This window comes from Adiantum capillus-veneris, chromosome 30 (genome assembly GCF_014529385.1).
Source record: "Adiantum capillus-veneris isolate H3 chromosome 30, ASM1452938v2, whole genome shotgun sequence".
Lineage (NCBI taxonomy): Eukaryota > Viridiplantae > Streptophyta > Polypodiopsida > Polypodiales > Pteridaceae > Adiantum > Adiantum capillus-veneris.
The window spans coordinates 6,566,992-6,592,107 of record NC_140960.1 but is presented as its reverse complement, the minus strand read 5'-3'; the positions used below and the strand labels follow the sequence as shown (position 1 = coordinate 6,592,107).

General features: G+C 42.6%; 1 pseudogene; it reads left to right on the top strand.

The window, feature by feature from the left end:
- The first annotated feature begins 22,824 nt into the window (after nucleotides 1-22,824).
- Nucleotides 22,825-24,732, top strand: LOC147417486 (uncharacterized; annotated as a pseudogene).
- The last annotated feature ends 384 nt before the right edge of the window (nucleotides 24,733-25,116 follow it).

The following is a 25,116-nucleotide window of genomic DNA, read 5'->3' as shown; positions in this document are numbered from 1 at the left end:
CATTTTTCATATTTTTGTTAGTATCTACCTATTTTTCTACGTAACGTTGGCTCGTCTCTCGTTGGAGGATCTCTTTTTTTCTCTCTATTCTATAAGGCCCTCTTGACATGTCCTAATAACTCCGTTTTGACAAAATTTTACCCGACAATTGCCCTTAACCACCTAGACTACATGAGTGTGCTTGGGGATTTTTGTGAAAGAGGTTTAATCCATGCGTTTATTTAATCTAAATTTGTATGGAAAAAATGAAAAAAGTAAAAAGATACAATAAATCAAAAGACAATACAAAAAAGACCATTTTTATCTCTATTGTTTTTGAAATTAAATCATGAATTATTTGTCGTTTTGCAAATTACATCGGCTGATAAGGGATGAATAGCAAGCCTCATGCCAAGGGTTTTAAAAATATCTTTAGGTCTTGTCACCCCCTTGACCTAAGCTTAAGGCACAGTGGGATAGGATTGACCTAGGGTGCTTGCCTACAAATGCATACATGACGGCCTCATGATCCACTAGTATACATTTATTTGCATTAAGAGTAAGGGAAGGTTCACTAAGGATGAGACTCAATGCATTGCACTTAAGTATCTCCCCACAACCATGGTTTGAGTGCTCTATGTGAGCAACTAGAAGAATAGATGGTCCCAGATAGCTCAGAATGTGCCACAAGGAGCTATTTCTATTGACGGGCATGTTGCAAGAATCTCCAATTTGTATTGCAAACTTATCAATGTATGTAGCCTAAAAATCATTTTAAAGAACATTACCACTAATTCTAAGAAAACCATAGATGGTTGTTTAAGTCTAAGAATGTTCATCTTAGTATCACCATTCATTACTTCAAGAGACTTCCTTGTAAGGTCAATCTTGGAACAATAATCTCCACCCATGGGAATTAGTGTTTTTGGTCAGTGGAGCGCTTTTAGAAACACTCTCATTAAAGAAAGCACATGATTTTATTTCCATTAGGATGCTTGCTACCATTTGCACCAAGTTCTGCTCATTTTCATTGGGGAGATATGAGAGTCTTGGACTCTTGGCGATAGGCTATGGTCTTCAAAGTCAAGTTTAGATCTGGTCACCTCTTCCTTTCCACTTGGGTCCTTCACGGACATATAGAAAGGAAGCATTGAGAGAAACTCGTCTTCTCTTAGTCCAAGTGTCTTAGCAATCTCCTCGTGGAATAGAAATTGATGACCCTTCACCACCACTGCATGCAATCCCAGGGAATTCACCATCAAAAAATTACCGCACCACATAAGTGCAAGGGAGGGGTTTGTTTTTACAAGTTACATAAGCGTATAAGCTAGGGACAAGCCCCCAATAATTTATCTCCCATGTTTAAAAATAAGAGAGGGGGGTATCATATTTATGGGGGGGGGGGGGGGGGGGGGGGGTGGGGGACCTGACCTGGGTTGATTAGTTGTAACGATTAGTCACCGGTGTGCACTAGAACACGGATGAATATTGGTAATTTTTTTTATCAGGTCACATATCAAATGATGCATCAAGCTGGTCATAGATAAGGGCTGCTTTGGAGCAGGTCAATGGTTGATTTACACCAGCTTTGGATGGGTTATAATTGGATGAGTAGCTAGAGTGCAAGATGACCAGGCAGATAGTTTGAAAGTCAAACTAAGACACATTGAGTGTACATCTAGTTATCAACAAAAGTGGTTTCTTAGTACGTTTCCAGTCACTATGCTACAGACTCTTTGACTAGTTTTACTCAGTTATATCATGTGAGACCTAAATTTTATATATAAGATAGGGGTATGATAGTTTTCTTCATTAATTGTCATATAAGTGTAGAAAGGGGGGTCATATTCCTTAATATGAGTCATATATAGGGGTTTTATTAAAGTTGTCCGCTCGAAGGTGGCGTCCTGTTTTGTATATAGAGTGAATCCCCCGGGCATGCAATGTGAGTAATTAGAGATCGGGGATATCCTCCAACACTTCATCTCCCTCTATCGTTGATGGATCTTCCTCCTTGCTGGAGACATGCTCTTGTAAAAAGATGAGTGACATGGATGCTTTCCTCTGCTCATTAACCTCTTTGGTGTCTTCATTTGAGTTCTCCACAATGGTTACAGGAGGTCTCTTGTTGGCCTTTTGCTTTGATTTTCCCTTGTTCATGTCCGCGAGCATAAATAGAGCCAAAACCATCCCAAGCTATGAATTTGATGCCTATATGCCCCATATCCAAGTCTATGAGGTCATCTTCATCCTCTATCCTAAAGTCTCATTTGGTGAGCTCTTTGAAAAACCTCCAAAGGCAAAAGAAAATGCTCTTGTTGATCGTGTCGAGATGTTTGAGGAAATCCAGTGGCAAGTACACCTTGTCAAATCCCTCGAATACAATTGTATATCTAGCCATGTGCTGCTCCATGTAATCAAGAAAGCTTTGAAAGGCCTCTACATTCAAGTTAGCAGTGGCCTACATGTTGATAGAGTCCTTGAACACACTCACCAAGTCATGTGCTTGATCTACAAAGCTAACCTTTTCTAGCTATGCAAGGAGTTCGGTGACATTGCCATGGGTTTGTTTGTGAGGAGATGCTAAGGGATCTTAAAGCTAGAGGTTTATGAAATTAAGAAATGAATGTAAAAAACTTAGAAAGTGACTTATATACCCAAGCTCACTTTAGAACATTAAACATAATAAAAAATTCTTGATTTATCAAGTTGAATATTTTGCTCAAAAAAAGTAAGAAAATGAAATGATTTAGAAAAACTTAGAAATGAATAAATATGTGCAGAGTTGAGATATAAAAAGCTATTTTAATTAATAAGAGAAAAATTGCATCAATTACAAGCTTTTATAGTAATACATCACAAGAATGCAATGTCCTCACAAAGAAAGCATTTTTCTTTTCTAGCCTGAATGACTTTTTCATTGGCAACAAAGAGGTATAGCTTGGGCAATGTATATCTTAGATTGAGATACTCACAAAGATGACCAAGGTGTTAGTCATTATTCATAGAGGTGTTGTGGACTATATCATTGTGGAGACATATTTGAAGATCGACAATTTCTCAAGCAAATATCGGAGTCGGATGTCTCCCATACTCCCACAATATGATTTCAGCTTCTGTAGGGGAAGACCATTGACATGATTTGCTTTGCAATATGGTATTTGAACACCAATTTTTCTCCAATTACACAACACTTAATGTTATCTCCCTAGTGCTTAACCAGCTTGGTTTCCCATCTAGATGCAACAAAGCTATTTTGTGCCCTATGAACACTCTGCAATCAAAAGATATAATCAAACACATGAAGAGACATAAACCATGTCACCATTCCTTTGTGTGACCCATAAGTGTACTTCATGGTTGCATGCATATTCAACTCCATTCTCCTTTGGGTTGCTGCTATCAATGCATTGTCTAGTGTAGTCCATTCCAAACTCTCCAGGCTTGAGAGTGAATTTTGAGATAGATTACCATACCCATTTCACTTAGGTGTGACATAAGTATGGCTGCATTGAGGAAAATATGAACCCCAAAAGGGCCCCTTAAAATGTACTCTCTACACCAATGAGAATGGGCATGTGGCCACGCTCTCACCAATTTTTGCATTTTTTTAATAGCCATAACTTGAGCATTTTAACCTCAAATTTGTTGGATAATAGTGCATTTGGATTGCATTGCTAAGCTCTTTCCATAGATATGTTACATGATATAGTTTTGAGGTACTTATATGACATTAAATCTAATATCTAACCAACCCAAATGATTTTCTTATATTAAACTGATCATTTAATGTGGGATAATAAACGGGAACAAGGGTTAGAATATAGACATTTGCTTACGGATCTATCTCAACACGGGGCCAATGGTAAAGGAGCCCAAATGAGAGATGGTCTGTCAAAGAGCAAGGTTAACTAATGGAGCTTAAAAGATCTTAGGGTTAGCATCATTAAAGACCTCCAATGGTTAGTGTTAAAGGTCCTTTGACCTTAGGCAAGCTAGGGTTGAGCTTGAGATGGGAACCCAACCTAAACTTACCTTTGACCTTAGGAAAGCTAGGGCTGAGCTTGAGGTGGCAACCTGACCTAAACTTGCCTTTGACCTTAGGCAAGCTAGGGCTGAGCTTGAGGTGGGACCTCCACCTAAGGTGCTTGTCATGCTTGATGACTAAGGTACTTGAGGTACTTGTCATACTTAATGAGGAAGGTGCTTGAGAAGCTTCCCATGCATGGGGGTAAGGTGCTTGAGTCAAAAAGAGACCCTACAAACTTAATGAGGAAGGTGCTTGAGAAGCTTCCTATGCATGAAAGTCCCAAAGTTAGGGGAATCTTTGACCTAACCTTCCACTCACCCAAAGGGCATCCCTTTTCTCAAAGGACACATGGGACACATGTTAGACTCTCCCTAAGCTTAACCACATGGTGTGCTTGAATGCTATTGGTTGGGCTAAAGAGGGCTCCAATGAGCTTCTAGTTCCATCCAACAAATATCTAGATATTTTCAAGCTCTCTCTCGCTCTCTCTCTAAGGGGTAAGGAGGACACTTGTAAAAAGACTACCCATGTACTTGACTGCATGTTGCATGTGATTGGCTAGGGGGAGAGGGGTCCAATGAGCTTGAAGCATGTGGAAAAGCAACAACTCACCCCAAGCAAGCAAGGGGGGTGCTAGGGGGATATACACCACACACACACATACACACACTCATTTTGTGGAACCATTCTCACTTGGTGAAAGTAGAGGAGCTCCACCTCCTTCTCCAAGCTTGTGAGAAGTGAGAGACTACACCAACACTCTTGGATATGGAATACAAATCCAACCAAGAGACATGCTTCAATGCTTAAGCTTGCCATCTTCTCCATATTCATTACTATGCTATTATGTATGCTAGCAAGAAGAGTAATGATAAGTGAGGAACTATTTCTTTATCCTATGAAATGTTTCTTCTTCCTCTTCCCTTTCCTCTTTCCCCGCTAGCTCTCTCCACCTTCGAAGGTGTTTGAGGCCTTGGGACTGAGACTTGGGATAGTTAATGCTTTCTACAAAGTTTATGTTATGCTTGTGATGTATGAAGCTTCCCATCATCATTGCACCACCTAGGTCACAAGGAACACAAAGATTGTATTGTACCAAGTCTGTCTTGATGGGAGAAACTATAATACAAATGCCTATTGGAGGGGGGACCAGTCCTCAACTATTGTCATGTTCTCTAAACTCTCTCTCTCGCAAAAGTATTGTTCATGCCAAGTTAACTAAATGCCATGTTTAGGTTGCTACCATCAATTAAGTTCACCCGCTATGCTCACAAAGTAATCTCTCAAAAGTGCTTCACCTAATTTCCTAATTCCGCTTCTTTCAAAGTTCATAGGCCATTTTCATTACATTGGTATCAGAGCATTTGGTTTCTCTTTTCTTGCTTAAGAAGAGAGGTCCTTAAGTAGACTATTAATGGTTGTTTTTGTTAATTATATTAGGGTAAGTGGGATTGGGATCTATTATCGGTTTTGTTGAGCCCACTATGTGGGATATGGTGCACACCTTGGGAGCTTGGTCTTAATAATGATGTCTTTTAGACTTGCCTACGGCTTTACCATTATTGACCCATAAGAAGTCCGAAAGGAGCTATCCCTTGGCAACTTCACTATGTTAGACTCACTCCACTAGTCTCTATAATTAACCAATTTGAGTCGTGGGTGTAGATACTTAAGTGTCTATTTTCAAAGGCTAAGAGGAGTAGCAACTAAGGTTTTGAATTGCCAAAGCATACACTAAGTAAACACATAAGTTTAATTAGCATGGCTGACAATAACTAGGAGAGTAGAATGAACATTGATAACTTTGATTTTGCACATGAAGGTGCCAATGATGATGCCCCCATGTTTGTTAATTATCTTGTAACTAGGTTGCAACAAGCTATGGACAACCCCGCTTTGCAAGCCGAAGTTACTCAACAACTTCGTGCTTATGGGATTTCCTTTCCTCTCCAAGAGGAGAGAGAGCTTATGAAGCCTCTTGATGAGACCCCCAAAAGAAGACTCTCTCCCATACGAGAGGAGGGATCCAAACTCCCAAGAGGAAATGGTTAACCCATAGTCCTTCTCCTTGTCACTCCAAAAGGGAAGATAGGAAACCAAGGAAGAAAAGGGCAAGAAAGAGGTCACCCTCTTCTCCTTCTTCTTCACCTTCCTCCTCTACCGATGAAAGCTATGGATATTCTCCTAGAGAATATAAGAGGGGAGGACATCGCAAATCTTACCCTGCATGGCGAAGGTCACAAAAGCTCAAGAAGTTCAAAGAGGGATGAAAGAGTATCTCTTTTCTCACTTATGATGGCACATTTGGTGCTACCGACAAAGTATTGGCCTTCATCCAACAATTTGATGAAGCCTTTGGAGACGAGGGCTTCACGGCATGTCCTCCAAGCTACGCCATGTAGCTATGCACTTCCAAAAATTGGCTCGTCAATGGTGGGCTAGCCTTCGTGGCAATGGCAAAGCCCCAAAGACATGGAAAACTCTACGAGTTTCCATCATGAAGCAAAGTGCTCACCGAATGGTGGAGTTTGAGGCTTCACTCGCATGAGTCTATCCACATGTGGTTTTGGGATTTACATCTCAAGGCTACTATCTTTCAAAAGATAGACTTTACTGAGCAAAAGCAACAATTCTGTGCGGGATTACCTGAAGAGATGGCTGAGTATGTCAACTCTCAATGGCCTTGTTCTATCAATGAAGTAATCCACCATACCATGATTGCTTCATGCATCAATTTCCAACAAGGGACTAGACGGAATGTCAGGCCCGTGGAAAATAAAGACAAAAGTGGTGCAAAGGGAAAAATTAATGCCCAAAATTCTTCCCAAGGCCATTCCAACAACAACAACAACAATCGGTCCAAGGAGAAAGGAGTTTACAAAGGTAAAAATAAACTCTCTCCTGAAGAGCTTGAAACTTTTCGCAAGGATCACAAATGTTTTAAGTGTGGGGAGCAAGGACATGGTTATCGTTCTTGCCCCAAAAGAAATGCTCACAATGAGACTCCTAGAGCTTCCACTATCGAAGCTCCAAAAGAGGATGCTCATTGCAAAGGATCACCTCTCTCCTATGCTTGGGGAAATGTAAGGGAGCATGATGCCTTCATCTTGTTTGACCTTGGTTCTACTCACAACTTCATATCAATGTAGTTGGCCACCAAGTTGGGCATTCAAGCTTTTGAGATGGGAGATGTTGTAGCTGCGGATGCCACTTTCAAGGGACAACAAGCCTCCTTTACTCCCTTGATTGGGAAGTTGAGGCTTCATGTCCAAAGCTATGTCGACAAAGAAGACTTCTTTATCTCTCCTCTCCAACATGAGGATGCTATCCTAGGGGTACCATGGTTCAACCGCATGGCTACCAACATGAAGTTCCCTGAAAGGAGAATCTACTTCACCTATAGGGAAAAGAATATGTATATAGATGCTAATGAGTCTGGTCATACTATACCACTTGTAAATCCTCTTGCTCTTGATAAAGCAATGAAGAGCTCAGTTTCTGCGTACATGATTTTTGTCAAAGAATCCCTAAAAGTTCCTAATGTTTCATCAAAGGTGAATGGTAGGAATCAAGAAGAGCTAGACTTGTCTAACTTGCTAAAAGGATTCCAAGATGTGTTCATCGATGATATCCCTATGGACTTACCTCCAAAACAAGGGGATGATGACCATCAAATTGAGCTCCTATTAGGAAGCTCACCACCTAATAAACCTCCTTATCGAGTTTCACAAGCTCAACAAGAGGAGATCATGAGGCAAGTACAAGAATTGGTAGACAAAGGGATGGTGAGACCTAGCTCATTTCCCTTTTGTTCTCCAGTCCTTTTTGTGCAAAAGAAAGATGGTACATACCACATGTGTGTGGAATATCGCGCACTAAACCACCATATCACTATCAAAAACAAATTTCCCGTACCTCAGGTAGAAGGTTTGTTTGATAAGCTACAAGGCTCTACCTACTTCAGTAGGATTGACCTTAAAAGTGGCTACCATCAAATAAGGATAGTGAATGAAGACATCCTAAAGACCGCGTTTCGTACAACATTTGGCCTTTATGAATATCTAGTCATGCCTTTTGGCTTGACTAATGCAGTAGCTACATTCAATCGGTTGATGGAGAAAAGTTTTAGACCCTACCGCAAATTCACTGGAGTGTTCTTTGATGATATCATCATCTACTCCAATTCCTTGGAGGAACACAAGCAACATCTCCAAGTGATTTTTCAAGCATTAAGGGAGAATAAGCTTTTTCTCAATCAAAAGAAAAGCGAATTTTTCCTTCAAGAGATTCAATACTTAGGTCATATTATCGCTCGAGATGGTATCCGTATGGAACCATCAAAGCTGGAGGTAATAAAAGCATGGCCTAATCCAAGGAATCTACATGAGCTAAGAAGCTTTATTGGTATGTGTGCATACTATAGACGCTTCATAGCAAAATTCTATCAAATAGCAGGACCACTACATGACTTAACAAAGAAAAGCGTAAAGTATTCATGGACTGCTAAGGAGCAAAATGCTTTTGACAAGCTCAAAGAGAAGCTTACCTCCCAACTAGTCCTTATGCTTTCGGATCTCTCAAAGCCATTTGAGGTCCAACGTGATGCTTGTGGTGATTGCCTTGGAGCAGTCTTGCTTCAAGAAGGGCATGCCATAGCATATGAGAGCCGAAGGCTCAACACGAATGAATGGGTCTTAGGCATTTATGAGAAAGAGCTGTTAGTTGTTCTACATGCCCTAGACACATGGAAGCACTATCTATTGGGGACTCCATTCATTTTACAAACAGACCATCAAAGTCTCAAGTACTTTATGACGCAAACAAAGCTTTCCGACAAACAAATGAGGTGGGAAAATTTTCTTTTGCAATTTAATTTCCACATTGCTCACATTGCTGGTAAGCACAATCAAGTGGCTCATGCACTCTCACCACGACCAAAAGTTAATGCTGTGTCAATAGAAACTCACAATGATCTAGCTTCTATGATAGATGAGTATGCGACTGACCCTGACTCATTAGGAAAAATATGAACCCTCTAGGGGCCCTTTGGGATTAAGGTTAATTAGAGGCCAGCCAATGAGAAGAGGGTGGTGGACACACTCTATGCCCTCAAAAATGTAGGGGGACAAAGTAGTCTTACACTTCTTAAATGGGCTCTTACCTAGTGAGAAGGTGGGGTGGGGGGGGTGGGCCATATGGAACCTCCAACTTCCCTCCTTTTTGATCCGGTTTTAAAAAAATCCCAAAAACTTGAAATTTTTAAAAATTTTCAAAACTCAAATTTTATCTTCTTAAAACCCCCCTAAATCTATTTTATGGTCAAAAAATCATTTTTTAACCTCAAAAAGTCAAAACGTGCACCCATAAATCCTAAAATTCATTTTTTAAAAAAAACTTTTGAAAAATCTTTTTTTACTATCCATAGATCCCCCAAAAGTAGTCCTTAGGCAAAAAGTTTTTTTCTCTCTCTAGAACCCCTTTTCCAACCCCTCCTTGGTTGCAACCATCACACTCATGCTCTACTCCAACACACTCTCTCTCTACACCATCTCCATTGCTGCAGTAAGGAAGCTCCTCTCTCCTCCCCTACCACCTTCCATTGCCACACCAAGCAAGGGTTATCCACCTTCTCCTCCCATTGCCACAAGGGTTAACCACCTTCTCATATCACTTTATCCAACCTACATTGTAGCAACAAGCAAGGTCCTGCTCCTCCTCCTAATTTTCTTTGCTCAACCATGGCCAACTCTACTTTGCAAAGATGGCCAAAGGATGAGGTCACAGCACTTGCATGCCACAACACTAGAGGTGTAGATGATGAGTGGGTGCCACAAGAGTTCACCGAAGGTGCTTGGGTATACATGCAACCATCTGCTATTGGCCCTCATCGTGTGAGGAATCATGCAAACTTGGATCTTCATTCGAAAGGAAAGCTCCTTGGCTTCAAGAACCGCAAAGACAAGGGAACCATAGCCATTGTGCAACATGTTTTCTCAACGTCAACCATGCATTTGCAACAACCACCTCGATTTCCAACACATTGTAAGTACATGTTTTGAGAATACAAAGCTAGGTGTGAAATCACAGTGTAATGTTATTATGGATTCATACTTAAGATTTTTCATGCATTTATAGTCATATTTCCATCCACGTTGGTGGAGGAGCAGCCACTACATAGTCTCTCCGGCACATTCAATGCTATACATGTGGATATTGGAGCAACAATGTTCCCACATCTTTGCCCAACCAAACTGGTTCAAAGAAGGATTTTCTTCTATTCTCACTCCTATATTGTCCCTACTTCTACACAAGCATTTGGAACGCTTGAACCCATCAAAGTAACTTCCTTATTAAGTATGGTGTGGCCGGTGCCAGATTTGTGGTCGGTAGCATCTTTCAAACAAAAGATGATAATAGATGTCCAAAACTCTTTGAAATACTCTAAAGCTTCTAGGTATGTGGGCTTGAGTTGGTGTTTGCCTATTCATTATTTTGTGCACATTTTTAAAGAGTTTGGATTTGTGGAGACTACCACAATGCTTGTATGTAAAGATGTGCATTACGAGGAAATAGGAAGGCTTTTAGAAGAGGACTGGGGTTTTGTGGAGGGCATGCGCAACGGAGACCGGTACCGTTGTAAGGTTGGAGCTTCAGGTATTGGAATGCACTATTTGAAATCCCGCACCTCCTTGTAGATACGATTTCACTATAATCATTGGATGTGCAAGCTTGGAGTGTGGACTCCCTTACAGAGTGTAGACGGCGCTATTGCAAGCTTTGACATTGCAGGGAAGATGCCCAACGATGCTTTGGAGGCAGTCCAAGTGAACAAGCATTGGACTCTTAGTAATGTGCGAGAACATTTGGTTATTATTGGTTTTGAGGCCCTTCAACAAGCACAATTTCGTTTACAAGGTCACAAGGTGAGATTCCTTCCACCACATTTTCAATACATCATGGTTTGTCGATCATTGGATGCTTATTGTAATGAATGTCCGCAGATTGGGAAGAGAATGGAAGACAAATTGAAGGTCGAGGAGGACTGGGGGATGGATGGAACTATGCTATCGATCTTATAAATTTGTAACTCTTGCAATTTTCAAAACAATCCCCGATGTAATCAACATGATTTGCTTCGGCAAATCATGCCTTTGAATATAATTTTTTGCATTGAGATGAGAAATCATTTTTTTGGGGAAAGTGCCTTTTTTTTAATGTCTTTAAAAAAGGGTCCATTATAAAAGGGGGGCCACATAACTCATTCACTATTTTCACTTTTGAAACTCTTGAGCTCCTCCACTCTCTATCTACACCCCATGCTAGACGTGGATGCTTCCACGGCCTCTGCATCTGCAGCCACATCCACCTCTTTGTCACGATTCATCCTCTTCCTCGAGGACACCAAATACAAAGGGAAGTTGGACCTCCACACCTTTTTTACTCGTCTCCTTGACCTTGACGCCACAATTGCCCTTCACATGGATGCATTTGCCGAGATTTTTGCGTTCATGGAGGAGCACATCATAAAATATTCTGTATCTATCCCCCCACATGCAGGGATCTGGGTGCCTTGCGATCTTTTGCGCTATATACACAAAGATGATCGCCCATTCTCCAAGCGGTTGCAATGATTCCAAGAAATTGCAACCGATGCAGGCCATTACTTGGATGAGCAAGCCCCAGGGGTGTCAACGCTCAAGAAGCGCAAGTTGGGGGTGGAGTACCTTTCTCGGCTCGCAACATTTATCTTCTTGGTGAGCGAGGAACCTGATTTGGAGGAGCTCCGCTTACCACACCTTCACTTTGGGTCTTTTACCAAGGACACCAAGGAGCAGTAGGTTATCCCCATGAACCTTGCAGCGGAAGGAAAGACACTCTGGCTAGAGTACCCCAGGGGTCTCGAGGAAGTGGTTGAGAAATCCATAGTTGTGGCTGGCCCTAGTGACACTCCAGTGCCACTACCACTGACCGATGTGGCTATCCCAAAGGTAGAAATCAGCCGCTTCTCCTCAGTGGTAGTGGATGGGGAAGAGTATGTGTTTCTACATGATTTGGAGAAAGCATTTGGCCTGCACATGGATGAATGCTTGAGCGTGCTATGCAACAACACCAAATGTCCCTTAGACAATACGCCAGATGTCCTAGAAAGCAAGCTCTTACCAGTTGGGGACTCTGTTGCTGACACTATTGCAGTTGTATGTGCGGAGGTCCTGGCAGCAGAGCAGTTGCATGTGGCTGAGGAAGAATTCCAAGCCACGCAAGCCACGCAAGCCAAGGTTGAGGCTGCTAGGATTCCTATGCCATTATGCAACCTCCCATCTGATGATCCAAAGCTCGTATCTGTGGTGCATGGGAGCATTGACTTGGATGCAAAGGGCAACAGGGAGGACGACGACAAGGAGCAGGAGGTAAACTGTATCCTATTTTTCATGTTACTATTTTATCCTTCATTGTTTTTTTTCTCAACCTTCATCAATTTGTGACAGGATGTCGTGGAGCTTGATGATTTTGCTGCAAGGACGGGTGGCAAGCGGACGGGCTTTGGACCTCAAGCTTCCCTTGCGCATTACCTAGGACAACTCCCCCGTGGTAATGTGGCCATTATCCATAATGAATTTACTCCCCAAGCCCATTTTATGACTTGGTCGTTGAAAGCTTTGAGCAAGTTTTGTGTTTGAGCACCATTGCTCAAACTGCGCATCAAGTGTTCCTAGTGCGTAGATCCCTTGTATGCACAGCGTTTGGCACTGGCTTTCGTGGTAAAGTGCTTGCCCAGATAGCGATACATGCTTCCATTGGCTCAACTGACCCAAAGGACATAGCGCAGTCCCTCTTGACTGGGGAGTTGCCTTACGCGCAAAATAGGCGCCAGGAAATGGTCAAGAAAATTATGAACTCCTCAGATACATGATGTAAAATCACCATTTTGGAAGTAATAAAAAACATTTGGAATTGTTTCTCTATCTTGCAAATTCTTTTGAATGTGATTTGTCAATCTTGAAAATTGTTTCAATTGGTGATATGAAAATTGTTTTAATTGGTGACTTTGTAATTTCAAGTTCTGTATGTAATTTCACTTAATTTCAGTAAATTTAGGTATTTTAAGTACCCTGGGGGGTAGATAAGCTAAAGCCTGGCCACAAGGGCGCGTAAATGGCCCATCCATCAGTTTTGGATGGGCCATTTGCGCGCCCTTGTGGCCAGGCTGTTTTTTGCCCTTGGTAGGCTTATCTACCCCCTAGGATACTTACAAAGCACAAATTTATTGAAATCAATTGGTTTTGCATCATTAATTTACATGCACCCTTTATATGGAAATTTCAGTATATGTTCACACTCAAGGACACTAGAAAAGGTGAAATCAATTCTGAATTTAAGTTTCCAGCACACTATCACCGTCTTTAGCTCTACCTAGTACACCCGTGCACCCAAAAGCCCAATTACATTGGACATTTGAAAAATCCAAATTAATGTTGCATAGACACTTGGTTTCCCAATATGTTAACTTTTTTGATATCCTATGGGGAATTCAAAGCTTGAAATGGCCAAAAAGGGGTGGCCACAAGGCTCCATCTAAAATAATGTCGCAAAACCAATTGCTTTTAGTAAATTTGTGCTTTTTAAGTACCTTGGGGGGTAGATAAGCCTACCAGGGGCAAAAAAAAGCCTGGCCACAAGGGCGCGCAAATGGCCCATCCATCAGTTATGGATGGGCCATTTGCGCGCCCTTGTGGCCAGGCTTTTTTTTGCCCCTGGTAGGCTTATCTACCCCCCAGGGTACTTAAAAAGCACAAATTTACTAAAATTAACTGAAATTACATACAAAAATTGAAATTACAAAGTCATCTCATTACAAAGATAATAGACACAATAGACACAACTGTTGATAATATTGTCATTGGATAGTCAAAACATTACAAAGATAAGGGTGTGCAATACAAAAAGAGGAGTAACTTCGGCTAATGCTCGAAGTCTCGTCGCAATCGATGTGCAAGCTGCATATATTTTGGCTGTATTGTCACTCGCTTTGCATGAATGGCGTATAGGTTGGTATCTTCCAACACCGAAATGATGTGGGCCTTTGCAGCTTCTTGAATAGCCTCTAGAGTTATTGCTTGCATTCTATACTGATTTCCATAGCTTTAAAGCACCTCCTTCATTGTGCGAGCAAAGGGGGCGCGTCGAATCAAAAGCTCTGTAGTCTTCTGGTAGTGACGGATTTTTGCAAATGCCCTTGCTATTTGTCCGCGCCGCTGCGGTTGTCTTGGGGGCACTTGCACATTTGCTGGCGGGCGGCGTTTAGGCTTCTTGAAAAACTTAGACTTGCGCCCGTTTACATGCTTAGGAGCTGGTTCTGCAGCCTCTTCTGATTCATCCTCTTCCCTTGGCTGCCGATCTTGTTGTGTGGGGAGAGCTCCCTGGCCTCGAGGTAGTGTCTTCCCCCCAACGGCCACCCGGTGTGTGCGCGGTATTTTATCTCGCAGCCATGGTGGCTCACTCTCTGAATCAGTGTCTGTATGGACCACCCGAGTCCTGGATGGTCCTGGTTGTGATTGGTGGCGCGACGGCTGCTCCCTATCGGACTCTGTTGTTTGCTGGCCCTGTTCTTCTCTCCAACGTTGGGCACGTTGCTTCATTCTTTTTCTAGGTGTCATATCTTGAGGAGGTGGAGATTCAACAGTCCTCGATGACTCTCGTGCCCTACCACCATGCCCACTGCCAGAAGAGTTCCTAGAACGACCAGGCATTCGTGGCCGTTTTCTTGTGCCTTTAGGCCATGCCGGCTTCTCACATCCTTGGAGGTTGTTTTTGTTGGCAGGCGGATGCTCTTTCGCGGTTTGTTTGGTGCGCGCCATTTCTTGGTAAGAGCTCACCTGTTCTTAAGAAATGAGTGATTTATGAGAGCATGCAATATTTATAAGGTCCCATTTAAAAATGACCATGTTCACACTAATTTTGAAAAAAAAACTATTATTTTTTAAATAAACATGTCGCTAAGAGTTGGACCCTGCGTTCACGTTTAGTGACTCGCGCAGTATCCACTTTGATCCTTGTCACACTCTGCATCGCCGCCATGCATCATGCTTGGTGGGACCTTGCGACATTTGCCACTTGTTGCTATTCTCTTGACGACTCCATTTTCGCACTTCAATAGCAATCTTGGATTGTCGCGCACGCTCTATTGTGAGCTTACGAGAAAATGTTGTGCGAAAAAACCAGTTGAACATCTCCTCGAAATAATTGGATTGCACCATTCCACCACCATGTCGAGTATTTTGAAGTACACTCCCCTTGCTCGATAATGGGACTTCTCCATGCCTTGAGTGCTAAAAATTTCAAGCGATCCATACTTGTGCATAAAAAATGCACCATTGGCAAACAAGATATGCTGTTCACATGAGTAAATGATCCACATTATTTTAAAAAAACAATCCCTTGTAATAATTACACCACGTAAAATGACTTACCATGTAATGTGTGATGTTATTTTCACCCCAAGAAAGGGTGAAGACCTTGGTAAAATCCGCCAAGGCTTCTTGAAATGATTGGCGTTGTTCTTCTGTTGTGCTGTTAAGGCCCATAAGCTTGACCATTTTATCAAAATATTCCCAAACTTGCTTGCGCTTGTTTGCAAGCTCGCCATTTGAATCATTGTCAGTAGTAGCTTTGCATAACTCCTTCCAAACCTCCCAAAGGTTACCTGCCTGCTGGTTGGAGCTGTTTTGAGCATCATATCGACTTGGCTTTCCTTGGGAAACTTTCTTCAAAAAGTGTATAGCTTTTTGTCCACTCATTCACACTTGTTGAGCAATTTCATGGGCCTCCCCTGTGTTCTTTGCAGCAACAATAGACACATTTCCACCGTGACAGCCAATGGAATTCAAGAGTACCTCCACTCTTTTGATCGCTTCCTGGGACTTTTCCAACGGTTTCATTGTGAAAGCATAGTCAATGTGGAGCTTCAATAGCCTATCAAAAATGCGCATGAATGCGTGTAATGTACAAAAATGTACATTCGATAGAGGAGATGGAAAAATTGGATTCCAAGCATGGTCCTTTTGATCACGGTCTGGGGCATTGAGCATGGGACATCTCAGAATAGACGCTTCCCATTCTCTACCTTCATCTCCGACATCACGACAATCTAACCCTTGTTCTCCATGCCCTTGCCATGGAAGCATGGAACCGACCTTTGCAGTGCTCTTATGTGATTTTTGTCCATTAGGTTTGTACCCTCGAGTGCAAAATGGACAAGGCATGAGAGAAGAAGCCCCTTGTTTGCAGCCAAACAAACAATTTATGGTCTTTAAATCCCCACCTAAGTGCCACTCCACATCATAACTACCAAAACCCTCAATCTCCAGCTTCTGACCTGCAATTTGGGAGTGTATTACTTCTGTGATCCATGGAGTTCTCGCAAAAATCCATGAAAGTACTCCATTGGTCTCTTTGGGCACCTCAATAGCACCCAACCACCAAATGTCTTTCTCCGATTGCACGCTAAAAGATGGGGTGGGAGATGGCTCGACTGAATCCCTTCGCTTGGTTTGCAGAAGGGCCTCGTTCATTAGAGTGACACTTAGCCTCTCTAACCTTCGGCCTTTCACTATTTGACACTCATTGAGTTTCAGCACAAAAGAGACTTTTGTGCCAAGCACTACAAAATAAATATGCCAAGACCTTAAACTTCAGAGTCTATGATAAGAACAATACCAAAGAAAAAAGTAAAGTGTGTCACCTTCTTTAGGTAACTCGTAAAATCTAAGCATGGCTTCTTGAAGCCTTCTAAGATCCACGAAAATATTGTTCCACATTGTGTAAGGAAAGCCCTTCTCCGAAGGTCTTATGAATTGTTTCTTACCTTTTCCCCTTGTCTTTGTTACGCACGAAGCATAAAGGGAAGTTGGCATTGTGTCCTCAATGTGTAGGTATGTCCCAATGCGGCAAAACACATCTTCGTTTGTGGCCTTCTTTGCGAGCTTGACCTTGTGAGGAACGGGAAATAGGTTTTCCACAATGCCATGTTCTTTGAGGGCATCCTTTAGGAGTTGGAAAATAGCTTGATAGGCTTTGGTGCTGATTCCAGCCTCATCACAAGCTTGTTGCACGTCATCATCACTAACCACATTTCTTAATTTACGCATAAGGTCCTTGGTGACTGCATCCTTAATGTGCTTACCTCCAGGTGATTGTAAGATAGAAATCACATCCTGGGTATTGAGACAACTAGCGAGAAGGTTGACTCGATCATCTTGGCTTGTTCCACCGCATGCCTCCTGGATGAAGTTTCTAGGAACAAATAAACATAAATGTTAGAAAATAGTGTGAAGTAAGAATGCATCATGCAAGTAAAGACCAAATTACCTTGTGGCTATAACTCGTCGTTTGCATGCTCCTCCCGAATGTGCAAGAGTTTCAATGGATGAATACGTGCGTTTGCGTTCCTTTGCACCAAGGGGTGTTTCTTTCAAGTATGTGATGGTGTTGGTAAGCTTCTGGATGTGGGAATCCTTTTCTTGCATTTGTTGTTCAAGAGTTTTAACCACCCTCTCCGAAGAGGCAACACTCTCTTGTAATGCCGTCATCTTGAGGTGAAGAGCTTGACATTTGTGCATCCACATATGCAAAGAAGCACCTGCACCCATACACAACCGCTTGCAATAGCCTAACAAGCCTGCTTCTCCCCTCCCAAGAAATTGAAGAGATGTGGAAAGGCTATTAAACGGTGGATGGAAGCGGCTTATAGGATCATAAGGGTACAAATGGCCATCCACCCAAATGTCAACATTGGTCTCACAAGCGGTGTGACGTTCCTGTGATGACCTTTGATCACCCTCACTAGCAGTCTTCGGTGCAAATGCCGTGGGTAAGTGAATATGGATGATTTTGGTGTGCGGAGTACGTGGTGGTGGAAGAAAACCATTTGTGATGTCCGTGAGCACCATGGAAGCTGTTGCGTGAGGAAGCAAATGATGAAAAGATATAGGGGGAAGGGTAGCGAGGTTGAGGAAGATGGGAGGAGAGAAGGAGGGAGGGGGGGGGGGGGAGGGAGAGATTGGGAAGGAGGAGGAAGGTAGGGGCAGGGAGGGAGAGGAGAGGGAGAGAGGAGGAGGAGCGAATAAAATATTTTTTACTTTTTGGGGGAAAAGATTTTTGAAAAAATGGACTTTTTAAGCTTGTGGGTTAAAAAATGGGTCAAAAAATGATTTTTGGATATGTATATATGTTGGGAGAGATTTTAAGTAAAAAACAAGTAAAAATGATTAAAAAAAAAAAAAGTCAAATTTCGACTCTTAGTGACCCACGTTTTTGCTGATGTGGACACACCCCTATGCTTCCTTCACTTTAAAAAAAGCTAGAGAGAGAAAGTAACCCCTTAGGTCCACATCCTACATTTGTCTAAAAAAAAGGCTAGAAAAGCCTACTCAAAACTACCTTCTTCAATGCCCTTGCCCCCTAAACCCCACACAACATTAGCCTTAATCCCTAAAAATTAGGATTCCTTACAAGGCCCATGCAAGGTTCATATTTCTCCTAATGTTATGTTTGCAATGAGAATCATGGACGCCAGGGCCTGCAAACACAGATGACAACAAGGGGGACAAGGGGGCCAACAATGGGAGAGATTGGTGTCATCTCTATTGCTATTTGCTGCGTAGATTTCCATCTCTTAGGTCAACTGATCTAATCTAAGTTATATTTTTTGCGTAAATTTTTTGTGAGGGTGATGACAACCGCCACGACTTCAAATGTTTGATAACTAGTTTAGCATTGGAGATGTTCCATCGTAGTCCTCCTCTGCAGTGCCCACTAGTGCCTCTGACTTGTAGCTTTTCTGGTTGAGGTGCATCCATTTTGAACTTAGATGAATTCTAGATGATGTGAGATACTGACCAACACACACACACACACACACACACACACACACACACACACACACACACACACACACACACACACACACACACACACACAAATAGATAGATAGATAGATAGATTGCATTATCGTCCACAAAGGTCAGATATGACCCATGGAACCAAAATCAAACATTACAATGGTTCCGTCTAAGCAGAAGATGATGATACATATCAATTAAGTACCGAGGGTCCATTGGGAGGGTAAAAAGAAAGGGAAATGGGGAAAGCAAAAAACTGGGGAGGGTTAGCTGTGGAGAGAGCTAATTTGGGGTTTCAATTTTTTTTGATGATGGCTTTACCACCTCTGTAGACTGCCCATTTACTTTGTTTGTGGGCTTCAAGTACCTTCTTGAGCTCACTTGCTTTAGCTTTGAGTTGGTTTGTGGTCAATTCTTTGGTGATCCAAAACATTGTTCCCTTGAGGAGACAAGATTGGCATAGTAGCTTTTTCTGTTCTTCTTTGTCCTTGAAGGTGAGAATACAATGCTTGGGTGGCACATGCCTGTGTGTGTGTGTGTGTGTGTGTGTGTGTGTGTGTGTGTGTGTGTGTGTGTGTGTGTGTGTGTGTGTGTGTGTGTGTGTGTGTGATTGAATGAAATGGTTTCAAGCTCGATGTTGGCAGGCTGAAGAATGTCATTGAGTTTGGCAATTGCCTCTTCGAGAGTGTCCTAGCTTGTGCACCGTGGTGCGTGAAGTCCTCTAATCTTGACCTTAAGGCCAAGGGATTATTGTAGTTTGCACTCTTGTAAAACTACTTGTATCTTGGTGTCGACCTTCTTGTGTGTTGCTTCATGGGCTTCCTTCACTGCTTTGATTGTTCCAGTAAGGGACACTTCAACACCTTGGGATTTTGCGAGTAGGGCTTGGCTCTCTATCTTCGTCTCCTCTAACTTAAGCAAGCATTGTTTGAGTCGCTCATTCTCTCCAATAAGTTCCTAAATCTTAGCTTCAAGAGCAGTAATCCTTGCTTCTTGGAGACCTGTAGGATCCTTTCTTGGTGCAGCAGCCACTACAAGGAAGCTCTTGCGTGTCTTGCGTGGGATTGGAGAGAGAGAGAGAGAGAGAGAGAGAGAGAGAGAGAGAGAGAGAGAGAGAGAGAGAGAGAGAGAGAGAGAGAGAGAGAGAGAGAGAGAGAGAGAGAGAGAGAGAGAGGAGTGAAATGTGGAGCATTGTTGAAAAGGAGATCTTTATGTATTTAAGAGGGCACTTGGCACTCAACATATATGATATATTGAATGCTCCACAGGACGACTTTGTAGGCCTAATTTATGAATCTTGAGGTTGAAAAATGCATTCAACAATAGACAAAATTTGTACAATCCTATTGAAACTGAAATTGGTTCCTCACTCAGACAATATATTAATTGCAGTATGCGTTGCACTATCACTATTGGTGATAATTGCACTCAGCCTTTTTGGCATACTATAATTGCTATATGGAGTTTCGACCCCGACTGCCTGCTGCACAAAAGACCTTTGAGAAGATGTGAATAGATTTTCATTGCCCGCCTAGGAGTAGCTTTCCTCCAAGGGAAAGTGAGGGTTTATGCTGGATACAATACCAAACTGAAGTCTGCACCCATTTGCAGCCATCTAAACTTGATCTTATAGTTGTTGCATACATGTTCCTTTGCTCATAGGATCTGGCACCAAATCGTAATTATTGGCAAGAAGGGAGCTTCAAAGAAGTAACTCTTGTGCATCCAAATCCACACCACCAGAATTCCCTGTGCTGCTGCTGAAGAGCAACGCTGCAGTATAGTGTTGTTGCTAATCTCAACTGCACCCGCATTGGCTGCCGCCTGGACGTGGTTTAGCAAGAGAAGCTCTTTAGAGGTCACAATATTGGCCATATTGTTTGTAAATTTTATGTTTCTAATCTCAACTGCACCCGCATTGGCTGCCACTTGCATACGGTTTAGCAAGAGAAGCTCTTTATAGGTCACAAACATGATCATATTGTCTGTAAATTTTTTGCTAATCCCACCCAGTTGTTGAATGACCATTAGTGAACTGCTGTTGCAGGCTAATAAGTGATGACATATTGGTATGCCTATCTCCAAAAATGCCATTACTCCATAGTTCGTGTTCTTTGGCTTCTCCAACATCAAATCTCTTTGTGTGGAAAAAAGAATTAGCTTTCACTTTTGCTCTTTGACTATTTAGTTGATCCTGGTTGGCATCTCCTCACCAGCGGCACTGTTCCAATGGATAAATCCAAGCGTTGACTTGCAAAGTCATGCCAATCTAGCTTCTCCCCTTCATTATCTGCAAAACCAGCTGCTGATCCCATGTCAACCTCTATTTTATCATTAGAAATCTTTGTAGGAGATCCATGAGGAGGAGTATCACCAATTTCTACATCACTTGCCACTTCTACTTCTACCTCCTTGACGTGGTGCAAATTGATCTCTTTTGTAGACACATTGTTTATGCCTTAATTTCTAATTTGTGTTGAACCATTGCAGGTGCTTAATTCTCACACACACACACACACACACACACAAAGAGAGAGAGAGAGAGAGAGAGAGAGAGAGAGAGAGAGAGAGAGAGAGAGAGAGAGAGAGAGAGAGAGAGAGAGAGAGAGAGAGAGTATTTTTCCTACTTGGTAGGAAAAAAAGTCCTACTTGGTAGGAATGACCTAAAAGAGACCTCTAAGATCTGTCAAAATCTCTTCTTCTTTTTTCTTCTTCTACTCGGAGATCAATAGCTTGGAAAAGGCATTCAAATGTTGGCAACAAAATAATGAAAATGAGAACACCTTTGTGTATAGAATTTTGGATGTGTAGCAAGCAATACCAAAACTCTCTCTCTCTCTCTCTCTCTCTCTCTCTGTCTCTCTCTCTCTCTCTACCAAGTTCTCAAGGCTAGGCTCACACCCTCACGTTCCTTACCAATGGCACCGTTCCAATGGATAAACACAATGCACACAAATCATAAGAGACCATTGTAGGCAGCCGTTTCTCACTCTTCTCACTCGTTTTCACCTTCGTGCTAAAATGAGCACATACAACAGAGGTTTGGAGATGCGAATTGAGGTCAAAGGAAGACGACGAGATGCAAAATTAAGAGATATCGCAACAAGGATGGGATATGTTTGATTATGCGCATGCAAGCTACCATATTCTTCTTTGCCTCCTGCTTGCTAAGGTGCCCTCCAAAATTTGCTTGCCCATCTTGATGATTGGATGGTACTACAATGAGGGCAACAACATTGTAGATAAGAAATGGTAGCAAGTATGTCCAACGAGAGAATCATCATAGTTCCATTAATCAACATGGGTAGATTGCTTAGTTTATCTTGAGGCGGAAGTTTGAAGAGGCTTGCCAATGAAATAGGCTTCAAGGTTGGAAGCAACAAGATCTTCTATAGCCCTCCTGGTTTCCCATGTCAAGCTACCAACATGAGGAGTCAAAAGAACATTATCTAGAGACATCAGCTCTTGGGGGGCTTGAGGCTCATTCTCAAACACATCCAGGATAGCTCCTCCAATACGGTCCTCCACCAGTATCTTCATAAGTTCTACTTCATCCACTATTGGACCTTGAGCTATCAAAACCTCGAGCTATGTTTATGATAATCCACCTAGACCCAAGGCATTAAGGAATTTCGGGTTAATGTTTCCCTTTGTCTCCACCATCAAGGGGCAAGCGATCATCAAAATATCTGAATTAGCTGCCAGCTCTGTGAAACCCCTTGTTGGGCGAAGGCCACAAGAGAAGGTTTCCATGAGAGAATGCGATGGCTGAGGGCACAAATGACGCATCCATCAACGACATCCGATGCGCTGACGGGATGGCTCGTGGTGCAACGAGGAGCGAAGCACATGGATGAGGGTTGACTGGTGCTTGATGGAGCCATCAAAGACTCCATCATGATGTGGCCGACTACGTGGATGGAGGATAACCAAGGGCATGGATGCGTTGATGGAACGATGTGGGCTGACGGTTGGGTTGATGCTCCAACTATGTGGGCAAGGGCTGACAGGTACGTGAAGCACGAAGCGGATGACGTCACTCTTGATGACAACCTGACAGGGCCAATCAAGTTCGGGTGCACCGATGGGACCGACTACGTCAAGGGAGGACAATCGAGGGGTCATTCGTGCATGTCTTCGATGACGGGATGGATCGGCGGCCCGACATGGGTGGATATGTGAACGGGTGCTTAAAGCATGAAGCAAACGATGCCACCATCGATGATTGCACCGTAATGAAGTTGCTCAAGGCCGGTAGCACCAATGGAGTTGACGAGACATGCACGTCAAGGGTGATGGGGCCGCGTGGGTCGACATGTGAGCCACGCGAGGATCAAAGAGTGCGTGAAGGACGGAGCAAACGATGCCACTGCCGACTTCATCATGATGGAGCTGATAGCATAAGTGAGGCCAATGGGCCGTGCATGGGTGCAACGATGGGATAGCATGGGCAGATGGGTGAGACAACACGATGGGTGTGTCGAAGAGGGTCGACGGGTGCATGAAGAACGAAGCAGACAACGCCATGGCCGATGACACCATGACATGGCCACCTGTGTTATAACTAGAAGGATGGACACAAGAATTTTTAGGGGTTGAGAAATGGAGTTAAACCACCCGTGAAAAGTGACATGACCATCATATATGGTTTGGGTGGTTCTGAACCATCCTATACACTAAAATGGACTGTACAAGCCATACGATCCATTTTACCGCATAATATGGGCCTTGACCATTCATTGTAGCTTGTATGGCTATGCAACTTTGCACGGCTGGGAAATAGCACTCACCTCCACCCGTGAAAATTTTTGTGGCCATCCAATATCGTTTGGGAGGTCCCGATACATAATATGCGCTAAAATTGTCCATATGAGCCATACGAACCATTTCAGCACTTAGTATGGGCCTTGATCGCCCAAACCATATCTGCTCCATGTGAAACTTTGCAGGGATGGGGAAATGATTCTCACCCCCACACGTGGAAAGTCTCACATCCCCAATATGGTTTGGGTGGTCCCGACTCATACTATGCCCTAAAATTGGTCGTATGAGCCATACAACCCATTTTAACGCATAGTTTGGGCCTTAACGGTCTATACCATACTAGATGGATGTGTAACTTTGCATGCATGTATTATTTTTGCTCAATCCCACCCATGAAAAGTTTCAAAGCGATCCAATATGGTTTGGGCACTCCCGACCCATACTATGCACTAAAATGGGTCATATGTTTCATACAACCCATTTTAGCGCATAGTAAGGGCCTTGATCACCTATACCATATCAGATGGTTGTGAAACTACATGAATAGAGGAATGGTACTCATTCCCACCCGTAAAAAGTCTTTTATTCATCCGATATAGTTTGTGTGATCCAGAATTATACTATGTGCTAAAATGAGCCACATGGCTCATACGACTCATTTTAGCACATAGTATGAGACCACTCATATCATATCGGATGGTTGTGCTCCCGTGAGGTCACCTAATAAACATGTAACCTATCACATGAGTTCAACAGAAGGGTATTTAAAGTTCTTGAAACTTAAAAAATATATATATACAGAAGGGCATTATTTTTTCAAATTTGGAAAAAACTTACAGATTTTAAAAGAAAAGGATACATTATATTCTTAACAAAATTCACAGATAAGGGGTTTTATTAACATGTCTTGAACGCACATGATATGGTAGTTTTACACATAGTGAACCCCCCGAGGGTTGTGCAACCTTGTAGGAGTTAGATAATGGCGCTGACCTCCACCCGTGCAAAGTCTTGTGGCCATCCAATATGGTTTGGGTAGTTTCGAACCATACTATGCGCTAAAACAGACTGTATGGCTCATACGACCCATTTTAGCACATAGTATGGGCCTTGAACACCCATAGCAATTTGTATGGTTGTGAAAATTTTTAGAGGTGGGATACTGGTGCTCACCCCCACCCATGCAAACTCTCATGGCCATCCAATATAGTTTGGGTGATCAAGGCCCATACTGTGCACTAAAATAGGTCATATGAGCCGTATGGTCCATTTTAGCGCATAGTATGGACCTCGATCACCCAAACCATATCAAATGGCTGTGAAACTTTTCATGGGTGGGGAAATGGTGCTCACCCTCACCGACACAAAGTCTCGTTGCCATCCAATATGGTTTGAGCGGTCTCGATCCATACTATACGTTGTAAACCCTAAACCTTGAACCCGGAA